Genomic DNA, 11453 nt, shown 5'->3' with positions numbered 1-11453 from the left:
TTTTTTGTCTTTTTAAATTATTTTAATATACTAATATTAAAAATAATTTTTTAAAAATAAAAAAATATATTATTTTAAAATAAAAAATATTTTAAAAAACATCAAATCTTTTTTTTAGTTTAATGTAGGTGTTCAGGTCAGCTTATGCGCAACTCGATTAATCCTATGACCCTAAAATTAACGACCATATAAGCCTCTAGTGGTCATTATATGCACAATCACAGGATTCGAACCTGAAATTACAAAAAAAAAACAAATATTTTAATCCTAAATTTTTATCAGTATATCACCACCTACCTGGTTAAAATAACCCATCACTTAATATTACGGGTCTCGCTATTTTTGCTTTGGTTACAAAAAGAAAAGCTTAACCTTTTTCCAATGCTTCAAAGTTAGAACAACTACGCTCCCAGTGCTTTTATGTGGCTGATATTGACTGCAAACACCAAGATCTGGTGGTGGAATTGTTGCTGGTGCTGTAAGACTTTTTTTCTCGTAGTTGTTTTCGGTTTAAAATAATATGTTTAGTTAAGCTGTGTTCTGTTTCGAAGGAATATCACTTGATGGTGACTAGGGGCAAGTGCTATTAAGAAAAATAATTGATTATCTGAATTTCCTGAACAAATCCTGGTAAAAAATTCTGAAAATCTCCGAAGAAATAAAAATCTAGATAATTCTCCGAGACAAGTTTCAAAGAAAATCGAGAGGGGGAGAGAATTCCAGGATACACAGAATATATTGCTCGAAATTCTTTGTATACTTTTCAATTCATTATCATACAAGTAATAGTCTAAGCCTCGTTATTTCTAAAGATGAACAAATGTTATTCTTTTTTAATCCTGTAATCATCTTCATCTTTTTATTTTTCCTTTTTTATATAAAATTAAGAATTCATATGTAAAAATAAAATAAAAACCAAAGGCTTTAGCTACATATGTTATAGCCAAAACAAAAAAATAAAAACATATAAAAAATAGATCCTCATGACTGCTGGAATGTCAACAGCATAAACCATCAAGAATCAAATCATTGTAGTCTAAGACGAGATATATTCATGATTTTTATATAAATCAGTATCTGTATATTAGAATGGATTATTCAGATTCCCGATCCACTTTACAACAAAATAGAATAAATATACCACAAAATATCCTCCCAAATAAGCTGTTTTCATTAAACATCAATTTGTTCCTGGTATTTCAAAGAGCCTAAATAATGTTGAATATAAAACCACACCAAACAAATCTTCCGAACTGATAATGTGTCAAAGAATCATCTCAACCCAATAGCTTAAGCTTTTAGGTGAGGTCCCAGGATATGATTTATATTATTCTCTAACACACCCCCTCAAGTGAAAGCCCTTTGGGCTTGAAACTTGCACATGCCCACTTTATCTTGTGCTTAATTTTTATCAAATAAAATAAGGATGGTGAGACTCGAACTCGTGACCGCTTGATCATCAAGGCTCTGATACCATGTCAAAGAACCATCTCACCTAAAAGCTTAAGCTCTTTTAGATAAGGTTCCAGGATATGATTTATATTATTCTCTAAGATAGTGATCACCTTGCAAAAAGCCTTGCCATTAACATTAAAGGTCATCCAAGTCACAAGGCATTATCCAATTGAAGCCTCTTCCTGTTATAATTATATTCCAAAGTTTCGAAGCCGCCGGCCAATGTAATCATCCTCGTCTGTTCATGCACTGGTGTAATTAAGCTGTTCGTGTATATAAAAAGTTCACAAACAAGCCCAATACTATATAGATATAAATACCCACCCCGTCTCCAGAATATTTATATTTTTCCATTTCACAAAATTAAAATTAAAATACGTGACTAATTAATTAATCACATCCACGTAGAGTATGGACACTGCTGGCAAGTATTTTAAAAGCACAAATAGAGGGAAGAGGTGTAAGTGGATTTGTAGTCACCGTCCACTTGAAAAGCTATTGCATACATCAATCAAATAAAGGGAGAGCATAGGTTGAGGGTAGGCTGGTGCTTATAGCAACCAGCCCAGCTCTGGATTTTAAAATCTTTAAAGGATGTGAAATTAGCCATCTCCTTCAACCCTTTACCTTTTTCTTTTTGTATTTCTTGGGTTGACAGGAAAATGCTGAGCGTGAAATCTCAATCAATAATATCTTTAGAAGAGGAGTCCCACGCTAAACACCCATTTGTCAACTCTAGGGACACTCTACTTCACGTTTTCAAGATCTCCCGAGCAATCTCATGACTGTGTCTCGAGTTATAATGTGTAAACGCTAGATCTACAAGGATCTTATATAAACGATGCTGTATTCTGATAAGTTTCTTTTTTAAAACAAAGAGAGGAGTTAATAGCATATAGAACTTGAACTTGATTGTTCTTTGATTGTAAAGGAGAGCTCATTGCTTAATTAAATAATTGGTAATTGGAATTTGATAATTTCAATGTTATAAATGGAGCCCGTGATCAAATTTGTATACAAGTCCACCGTACCAGCTTGCTTAATCATTAGCGTATGGCAACCCAAGCCATTCCTAAATCATATCATTTCACGTTCTAGCTAATTTATTCGAAACATGTTTTTGCTGTGGATTGTAGTCTTTTTTTAAAAAATATATATATTAACGTGTTTTTTATATAAAAAAGTTATAATTGTAAATAAATAAAAAAAACTTATGCAATTACGTATCTAATTAAATAAATCAATAATTATAATAACTAAAAGCAAAATTAAAAAAATTAAGAGATAAATATAAATCAAGTTGTTTAATTTCGTAATATAATAGATTTATTTAGTTATGTTTGTTAAATTTTTTAATTGAAATTAGTTTTATATTTAATTAAATAATAATAAAAATAAACAAATACATATTAAACTAATTGATTAAAATAAAATAAAAAAATAACTCAAGTTGCTTGATTTTTCATACATATATACACGCCTGCTGTTTCAATTTGTTTTTTTTTTTTTTTCTATAACAACTTGGCAGGTTGCTTAATTTTTTTCAGGAGCTGGGCAGTAGCTGAAGACAACGAACAGTTGAACTAGAGCAGCAAGTAGCGAATATTTACGCATATATTTCTTCTCTCAATTGACATGTCGTGAGTGTACCACCAGCAAAATGATTAAAGAAAGACTTGCGGGCTCATGATTTAACAGCTGAACTCCCTTTTCCGGCACCATTGCATGTGAAAGATGCCTAAAAGGCTAAAACTTGCCCGTCAAAAGGTAGATCCCCTGTCATTCCACCATTTAGTTCTTCTGTTTATAAAGAGAGGGGAGGAGGACAAAGCTAGAAATATGAAATCTTTATCCATCTCCGGCCTCGAATACCCAGCCCCGTGATAATACAATTTTAGTTGCCACCCCTAACATGTTTATCATGTGTTTACAGCTTTGACATTTTTATGCGAAGGTACCATGTGATGATTCCTTGAAATAAATCTCCCATGTTCAAGATTTCTGCTTCTGTTCTATCTGAATCAAATCTGTGATGAGTTAATGACACTGTTCCATGTGATGATTCCTGCAGCACGGCATTAAACATGAAATGGCGATTGGAAATAAGTTTTTACAGTGCTGCCGACAGGACGGCATTGCTTTGCTAAGCCAATCATGCTTCTCTGGTTGTTGGGGAAATAAAACTAATAAAGATTTTGAATCTCCGAGGGGAGAAAAAAAAACAGGGGAAATAATGAGATCCAAAGTCTACGGTGGATTGAGATCCAAAGTCTACGGTGGAGAGAGACATCTGAACATCAAACTTTTTGCATCAACTATTATATTATATTTGTGGGATTATTTTTTAATAGGTTTTTTATTTAAAAATATATTAAAATAATATATTTTTATTTTTTAAATTTTATTTTTGATATCAAAATAATAAAAAATTATTTAAAACCAAAAATATTATTATCTTTTAAAAACACGATTGCACTGTCTTAAAATGTATTTGTATTTATAATTACACTGCCTTAAAATGTATTTGTATTTGTAATTTAATTAATTTGATGGTATATTACAACTAAGTTAACCCAGAAACTCGAAAGGATTAATCAGCTTCCATTGTATCCAATTAATATAATGTCACCTAAAACAACATTTCATCTCCTATCTGTGCATAATAGATTCGAGTTTCATAAATATCAGAGTCATTAGAGACTGTATAATTATTAATTTTAGAGCATATAAAATTAATCGAAATATACGCAAACTGATCCGGACATCTATATTATTAAAAAAAAAAAAAAAGATGCTCACAAATTGAATTTTACAATATCCATATGTTAACTCAAATTCAAGATTTTTACCTAAATCTGATCGGGTATAAATTAAAATCAACCCAATCGAGTTCTAGATACTCATTAGATATTCATCGGGTAAACCCAAACAAGTCTCACGGAGTTTTTGGAGTTTAAACTGCAATTTTCCCAGCATCAGTCTCTACCTGTGAAGGAAACATTGCCAACTTCAGCTTCTCTTTCTATCCACGTTAATAGGTAAGGGGAATCGAACCGTAATTTTTGTGCTAATTCGTAGGGTATTACAATGCATCTCGTTTTATTTATTTTCTTTCAAGTCAAACGACAAGTAATCATGGTGATGACTACAAATCTAACTACTCTGGAATATAGCTTCAAAATAGAATAATCAGTAGTCAATTAATTGGTTATAATAATTATATTTATTTTTTATAATTAAAATAATTAATAATTTATACTTGAGACGATATATGTATCTACTCGAACCCAACTTTTTTTTTTTATGTATATGATCTATATTTTTTTCCGAGTCTCGTGCATTTCCTCGACCTCTCTATCTCGAATCTTGTATATATGATCTATGAAATATTTAAAAAATCGAAACATTCAAAAGGTCTCGTCGGGAACATATGTTAGACATTTAACATTTAAGGGCTCAATTAAAACATTATGAAAATATCAGGGCTGATATTAGAAGATCATATACTATCGAGTTAGGTGGACCAATATGAACCTTAAAAATGATTCCCAGTCTCGATTTTGATTTCAAATAATTTTCTATACCAGTTATGCGCTCAAGTTTCAAAAATTCCCAGTTATGTTTTTCTATTTATATTTGATCGTTGAACTCTTTTATTATAAACGATGTCATTTTTTAGTGAAATCCATATTTTTCTTAAGAAATTCCAACATAAATCAAAATTATTGAAGGATAGATTTGATTTAAAAATTTGTTCGAGAGTAAAGTTGATATTTTTCAGGTTTTTCTTGAGAAGAAGAAGAATTACAGGATAATTGCATTATCAGTGCATCAATTTCACTCATTTTTTCAATTGAGCACATTTCTTCATCCAAGCACACTCATTTTTTTTTAATCTCAATCTAGTAACTCTATTAATTGCTTTGGCTGACTGTGATTTGACATTTGTTTTTATATTTTAAAAATGTTTTTAAAAAATTAAATTTTTTATTTTAAATTAATATTTTAAAATTATTTTGTTTTTATATTAAAAATAATTTTTAAAAAATAAAAATATATTATTTTCTTGCATATCTGAGTAAAAACACTTTAAAAATCAATAGTAGTCACACTCCAAATATCATTTTACTAAAACAATTACAACGCTAGTATACCAACTTTTAATTTTTTCTTGAATTGGGTACGTGGACTCTTTTTTTTCATTTTGACACACCACGTTTTCAATTGTGCCATTCTAATACTTCTATGAAAAAATTCATTAATTTTTCTTATTTATGTTGCAATCACATGATATTCATTTATCTTGTTGGACCAATAAATATTTTAATTGTATTAATAATTTAGTTGTTAGTTTTAATTAATTACAAAATATTTTTTAGTCTTTATATAGATGAATAACGTACTATTAATAAAAATAATTTTATATCTTATAATATCTTATAATAGTTTTTAAAAAACATTTATTATAAATTTAAAAATTTTAATTTATTAAAAATAATGTTATCTTAGAGGGTTTTTTTAAACTAAAAAAACCTTGGAAAATATAAAATTGACTGAAATACTTGATTGAAACAATAAAAAGAATGTTCAATGTATTATAATAAAAAATATTAAAGTCCATTTACTATATTAATATAAAATAAGAATTGGATCACCAACAAAGTTTCAAGAGCAAATGACTCGTCATCAAATAACCAAAAAAATTACGGAAAATGAGAGTATTTAACTAAAGATTCTGGAAAAAAAAACACTTAAGTGAAGAAAATAAAGTTTATATACTGATTGAGAAACAGATATGAAGCTATATACTAATAGTCAATTCCCGTATGGGTCGTATAAGCAAGATGATTTTTACGTAATTAAACCCATGAAAAAGGCATGATATCTCCATGGAAGGCAGGTTAGCGCAAATAAAACCAAATGTATATGTACGATGATTATTTTTTTAAAAAATATTTTTTATTTAAAAATATTTTTTAAAATTATTAAATCAAAACGATAAACAAAACATAAAATAAATTAATTTTAAATAAAAAAATTAAAAAAACACTTTCTGAACACGTTCTTAATCAGTTTTTTAGATTATGATGCTAGTGTTTTTTAAAATAATTTTTTCCTTAAAATTATATAAATATAGAATTTTTATTATTATTGATATTAGTATATCAAAATCATTAAAATAAATTAATTTATTATTTTTAAACTAAAAATATTTTTGAAAAACTCCCCTTCTTGCCACTTCACCTCACTCCTCTGCATCACACATCTGCCCCTGCCCCGTCACCCTGGTCATATATAGATACCACCACCTATACGTATTTTGTATTATTTAGCAAGGTGTTCGTATATGTAACGTATGGTACGGAGAGAGGATATACTTAACCTCCATCATAAGCATGTGGTAAACCCTGTTGCTATCATCCCACGTGGCCACGTGAACGCTACTTTGAACTGGTGATCGTAAAATATGTGGGGCCCATTGCATGCAGGTCCACGTCTTTTGGTGTGTACCTTCTAGACAAAGAAGGTCACACTGTCCGTCGTCGCAAGTCACAGGATAATTGTTCCCGTCTTTTCCTTTTCTTTTTTAATTTAAAAAATATTTTTAAAATAATATGATTTTTTTTATATTATTTTAATGTGATGATATTAATAATATTTTTTTAAAAATATATTATTTTAAAATATTTTAAAATAAAAAATATTCTGAAAAACAACTATTATTACAATATTTTAAGCATATTTTGAGTTTGTGTTGCACTATAATAATGATTATTTTTAAAGTATTTTTAACTTGAAAATATGTTGAAATAACATATTTTTTTATTTTATAAAATCTAATTTTAATATTATTATATTAAAATAATTTTAAAACATAAAAAAATATTTTTTTCAAAAATAAATTGCTTTCTAAACATAAAAATAAACAGTATCTTTCCCTTGATAAACAAAACGTGGGAACATTTTAACATGTGATAACGTTTCTCCTGTCTTTAACTCCTTTTTTTTATTTTTTTCTACTTTTCCAATAAGTGCTTTCCGTATGTCGCTTGATATTATAGATTCTAAGATCGTGGAAAAGCAGTACAGCGCCTTTCCCCGCTACAAATCTCCGATTATGCGTGGATAGTTCTTGAGTTTACTCTTAAATTGTTCAAACATTTTACAGAAAAATCTCCATTTGCGGGTGGAAGGTTCATGTGCAACAGTAGGCTTTGTAGCCCAGGTGCTTAAATAAGTCACAGGCCTTTGACTCCCCAATTAAGCACACGTTTTATTGGACCCACTGAAATTACGAACGGACTACTATTTACCAATCAGCGGCTCGTGATCAAGCCCATGATGTTGTTTCCAAATTTACAGTCACCTCGTGATGTACATTTTAAGGCCCAAATATTCAGCCGACAGCTAAACATCAATCATTCAATTGACAGTAAAACACCTATGTTCGATCTAGAACATGTTACCCTTTTTTTTTTATTTTTTATATGGGTGTTCGGGTCAGCTTGCGTGTACTACGACTAATTCCACGGCCCACTGAACATCCTGTAAATCCAGTAGATATGTAAAACACCGCGGGGATAACAGGTATGCACATAAAAACTTGAACTCATAAACATGAAAAGAGACAAACCTCTCCCACCGCCAAGCCAAGATCCTCATTGCTAAAACATGTTACCCTTGATTCGATGGGAGGCCAGTCTCCTACTTCCAGTATTTTTATTCGTGCTGGGTTCAAGTGTGGTGGTGTCTATCAAGTAAAAACGCCGAAGGTCCACATGGTTTTCTTTTTCCTGAGCATAGAATTTGCCGTGTTGTTTAATGGATTAAAAGTCGAAAGTGTTTACTGTATAGAATTTGGGCCTTCTACAGTATATGCATAACTCTTTTAGTATGATCGGAAATATAGTTGTTTTTTTAAAAAAAAATTATTTAAAAATATATTAAAATATATATTATTTTATTTTAATTTTTTTTATATTAATACATCAAAATAATCTAAAAATACTAAAAAATATTAATTTAAAATAAAAAAATAATAATTTTTTTAAAATATTTTTAAACACAAAAATAAAAAGGACCAAAAAATATACTTGCTGGATTTAGCTCTAGCTCTAGAAAGAATTTGGTTTAGGCTATCCTTGGCTACGACAAGAGTAAGGAAATTTAAGATTGGATTGAATTTATTTTGTTTTTTATTATTTTGAAGAGCTGGTGTGTGCTTTATTTCTTGGATCCAAGGCAAAAAAAAAAAAGGAATAAAATTTTTTATATGGAATAAATAACATTTGTCACCATAAAAATAAGTCACTCGTTTAAAATTAACAATTGTCACTAATATATTGTACAAGAATAAAATAAATGAACTTTTTTTATATGAACACGTGTAGTATAGAAAGAAGCTCGAGATTTAATTCATCGATAAACTCTCTCTCGTGTACTTTTCTTTTTTTAATAAAAAATAAATTAAATACACAAGACTTTTTAAATTTTTTTTATATGAAAAATTTAAAATTTAAATAAAAAAATCTATGCTTACATCTTGCTAAATAAATTAAAAATTATATGTGTCAATAAATAAAAAATTTATTAATAATTCAAGATATTTAATCTCGTATATTCAGCTGTGTTTAATAACTTTACCTATTAAAATTAATTTTTTATTTTTTATTTTAAATATATAAACTTTCACTCCATAACCGTTGGGAATTACATTCCAAACATTATTTTAAAAAAATATTATATTTTCAAATAAAAAATCATTTTAAAAAACCTTCACTAACACAATCTCATGGCACTTTAAAATCTCTATATAAAAGTTTTCCAAGCTTATACTTTCGAAGGTGAAGAGTAGATTGAAAGTCCAGCTTAAATTGTTTGTCTCACAAAAACTTCCCAGACAGCAATTTTTAGCAAAAGATTAAAAGAAAAGATTAGTTGATGTACTTTCGGAATGGGACGTGTGATATTAACCATACAAACCAGTGATCCGATAAAAAAAACCATAAAATAATATTGAGAAGCAAAAGAAAGGCTGTGGACGGGCTTCCAAGAACCGAGACCCAGAAGACAATAGCTACAGTGGATTTATTTGGAAGTCTTGTTCGAGGAAAGATACCCAACAGGCCCGATAATCCAGAGTGACATGGGACAGTTCCTCGAACTGTGTATACTGGATGGCATCGACGGAGGCTGCCCATGTGATGACAGAGTCATGGATGTTCCAGTCCACACTTCGCACGATGGATCCGCCATTAACCTGTTCATTGGATATTGATCATGAGCACAGATATAAACTCAGTCTGGGTTGATGGGTTGCAGATTCGAATTAACTTTCTATAGCAGATTTACTTGACACGTGACAATAACATGTTAATTAAGTATTGGTCCCAGAATTTTTTATTTCATAATCTTTGAAAAAAACCCATTTTAAGATAAACATGTCCTGAAACTACTAATATGTTTGGCTGTCAGTTTCCATTTGATACCTTCCTCTGATAGAGATAGAGGACAGCTGCCATTAGTTATGATCTAGCGAAGAAAGAAAATATACTGTGCTGCTAAGGATTTTTAGGAGGTAAGGAAGGGGCATTTGAAATGAATTTTGTGTTATCTGTGAAAACATTAATTTGAAGAGAGATTAACGTAGCAAATTAAAGGATTTCTTATTTACTTTTGCATTTTTTTAATGATGGCACTGTTTACAAATGAATTTTAATTAAATGAATTTTTAATATTTTTATATTATTTTGACGTATTGTTATTTTTAATATATTTTTTTAAATACTTAAAAAAATAACTTGATTTACAAATAAATACCCTCGAAATTGTTTAAATAAGAAAAAATCGGTTTTTTCAGTGGCCCTGATGAGGTATCAAGTTGACACCGCTGATTCCGGCTTTATAACATTTAAAATTCCCAAAGCAGGCGCAAATCCTGTTAATTAGAAAACAAAAGGAGATGTATCTCGGCGCGTGCAAGATAAAAGGACAGTACTATTCCTGGGAAGAGAATCCTTGGACTAGCTCGAGAAACCATCAAGAAGCCCGTGCAATATACATGCCCCTTGGTTCTTCGATCTCAAGGCAAGGGACTTCCGAAGACAGTTTCAATGATCAGGATTCGTGTCTAGATGTCGTCATGCTCGGGCATTCTGCTTTGATACATCATCGGACTTTCCAAACATGGTTCGATTATTTCTCAAAGAATCGTAATTTTCTCGATTAATTCAGCTGCGTTCGATAAAAAGTGTTATCTTATATCGTAGCAAAAACGTGGGCTTAAGTCGAAAAAAGAAAAGATATGCATATTAAGTTTTTTAATTTTTTATTAAATTTTTTTAATGCTTCGACTTCAATTCTTTATTCGAGTAGGTCAGTTATTTTTAAACTTTGTGTCGTGTTCTTCATGATAGGCATTAGAAAATCGATTACATGATTACTATCATTTCTTCCCCATCCAACTAATGTAAGTGTGGCGCAATAGCTGCCTGAAAACTCGTCAAAAATCGTCTTTGTTTCCCCCCTTTAACTCTCTATATGCCCGTATTTCTACTTTTAAAACACTATTTACTCACAAGATTTCTTCGTCTTTTATCTCACAAATTTCACACCCAAAATTATAACCATGACAAACTAACATAGTACACAAAATTTATTTATGGGATAATTGGAATGACTTGGCTTAGTTTGATGGGTTAACTTAAATTATAGTAGTAAGTTAAGTTAAAATAAGTGATAACTGATCCGGTTAAATTTAGATTATTTTATCAACACCTAACTTAATTTTTTTAATAATATTTTTTAATTTATTAATTAACCCTTTAAATGTTTAACATGAGAGATCATGTTGAATTTAATAACTTTGATAATCCTCATATTTTAAAGGCTATACACACACGTCTAGGTATAGTTTGAAGCACAATACTAGTTTTTTTTTTTTACTTCATGAAAGATCTGGTAAGTTAGAATGCGATGAAGGATGATTTAGAAAAAAT

The sequence above is a fragment of the Populus nigra genome, chromosome 4 (genome assembly GCF_951802175.1).
Source record: "Populus nigra chromosome 4, ddPopNigr1.1, whole genome shotgun sequence".
In the NCBI taxonomy this organism is placed as follows: Eukaryota; Viridiplantae; Streptophyta; class Magnoliopsida; order Malpighiales; family Salicaceae; genus Populus; species Populus nigra.
The sequence above is the reverse complement of the archived record's forward strand: the minus strand, read 5'-3'. Positions refer to the sequence as shown.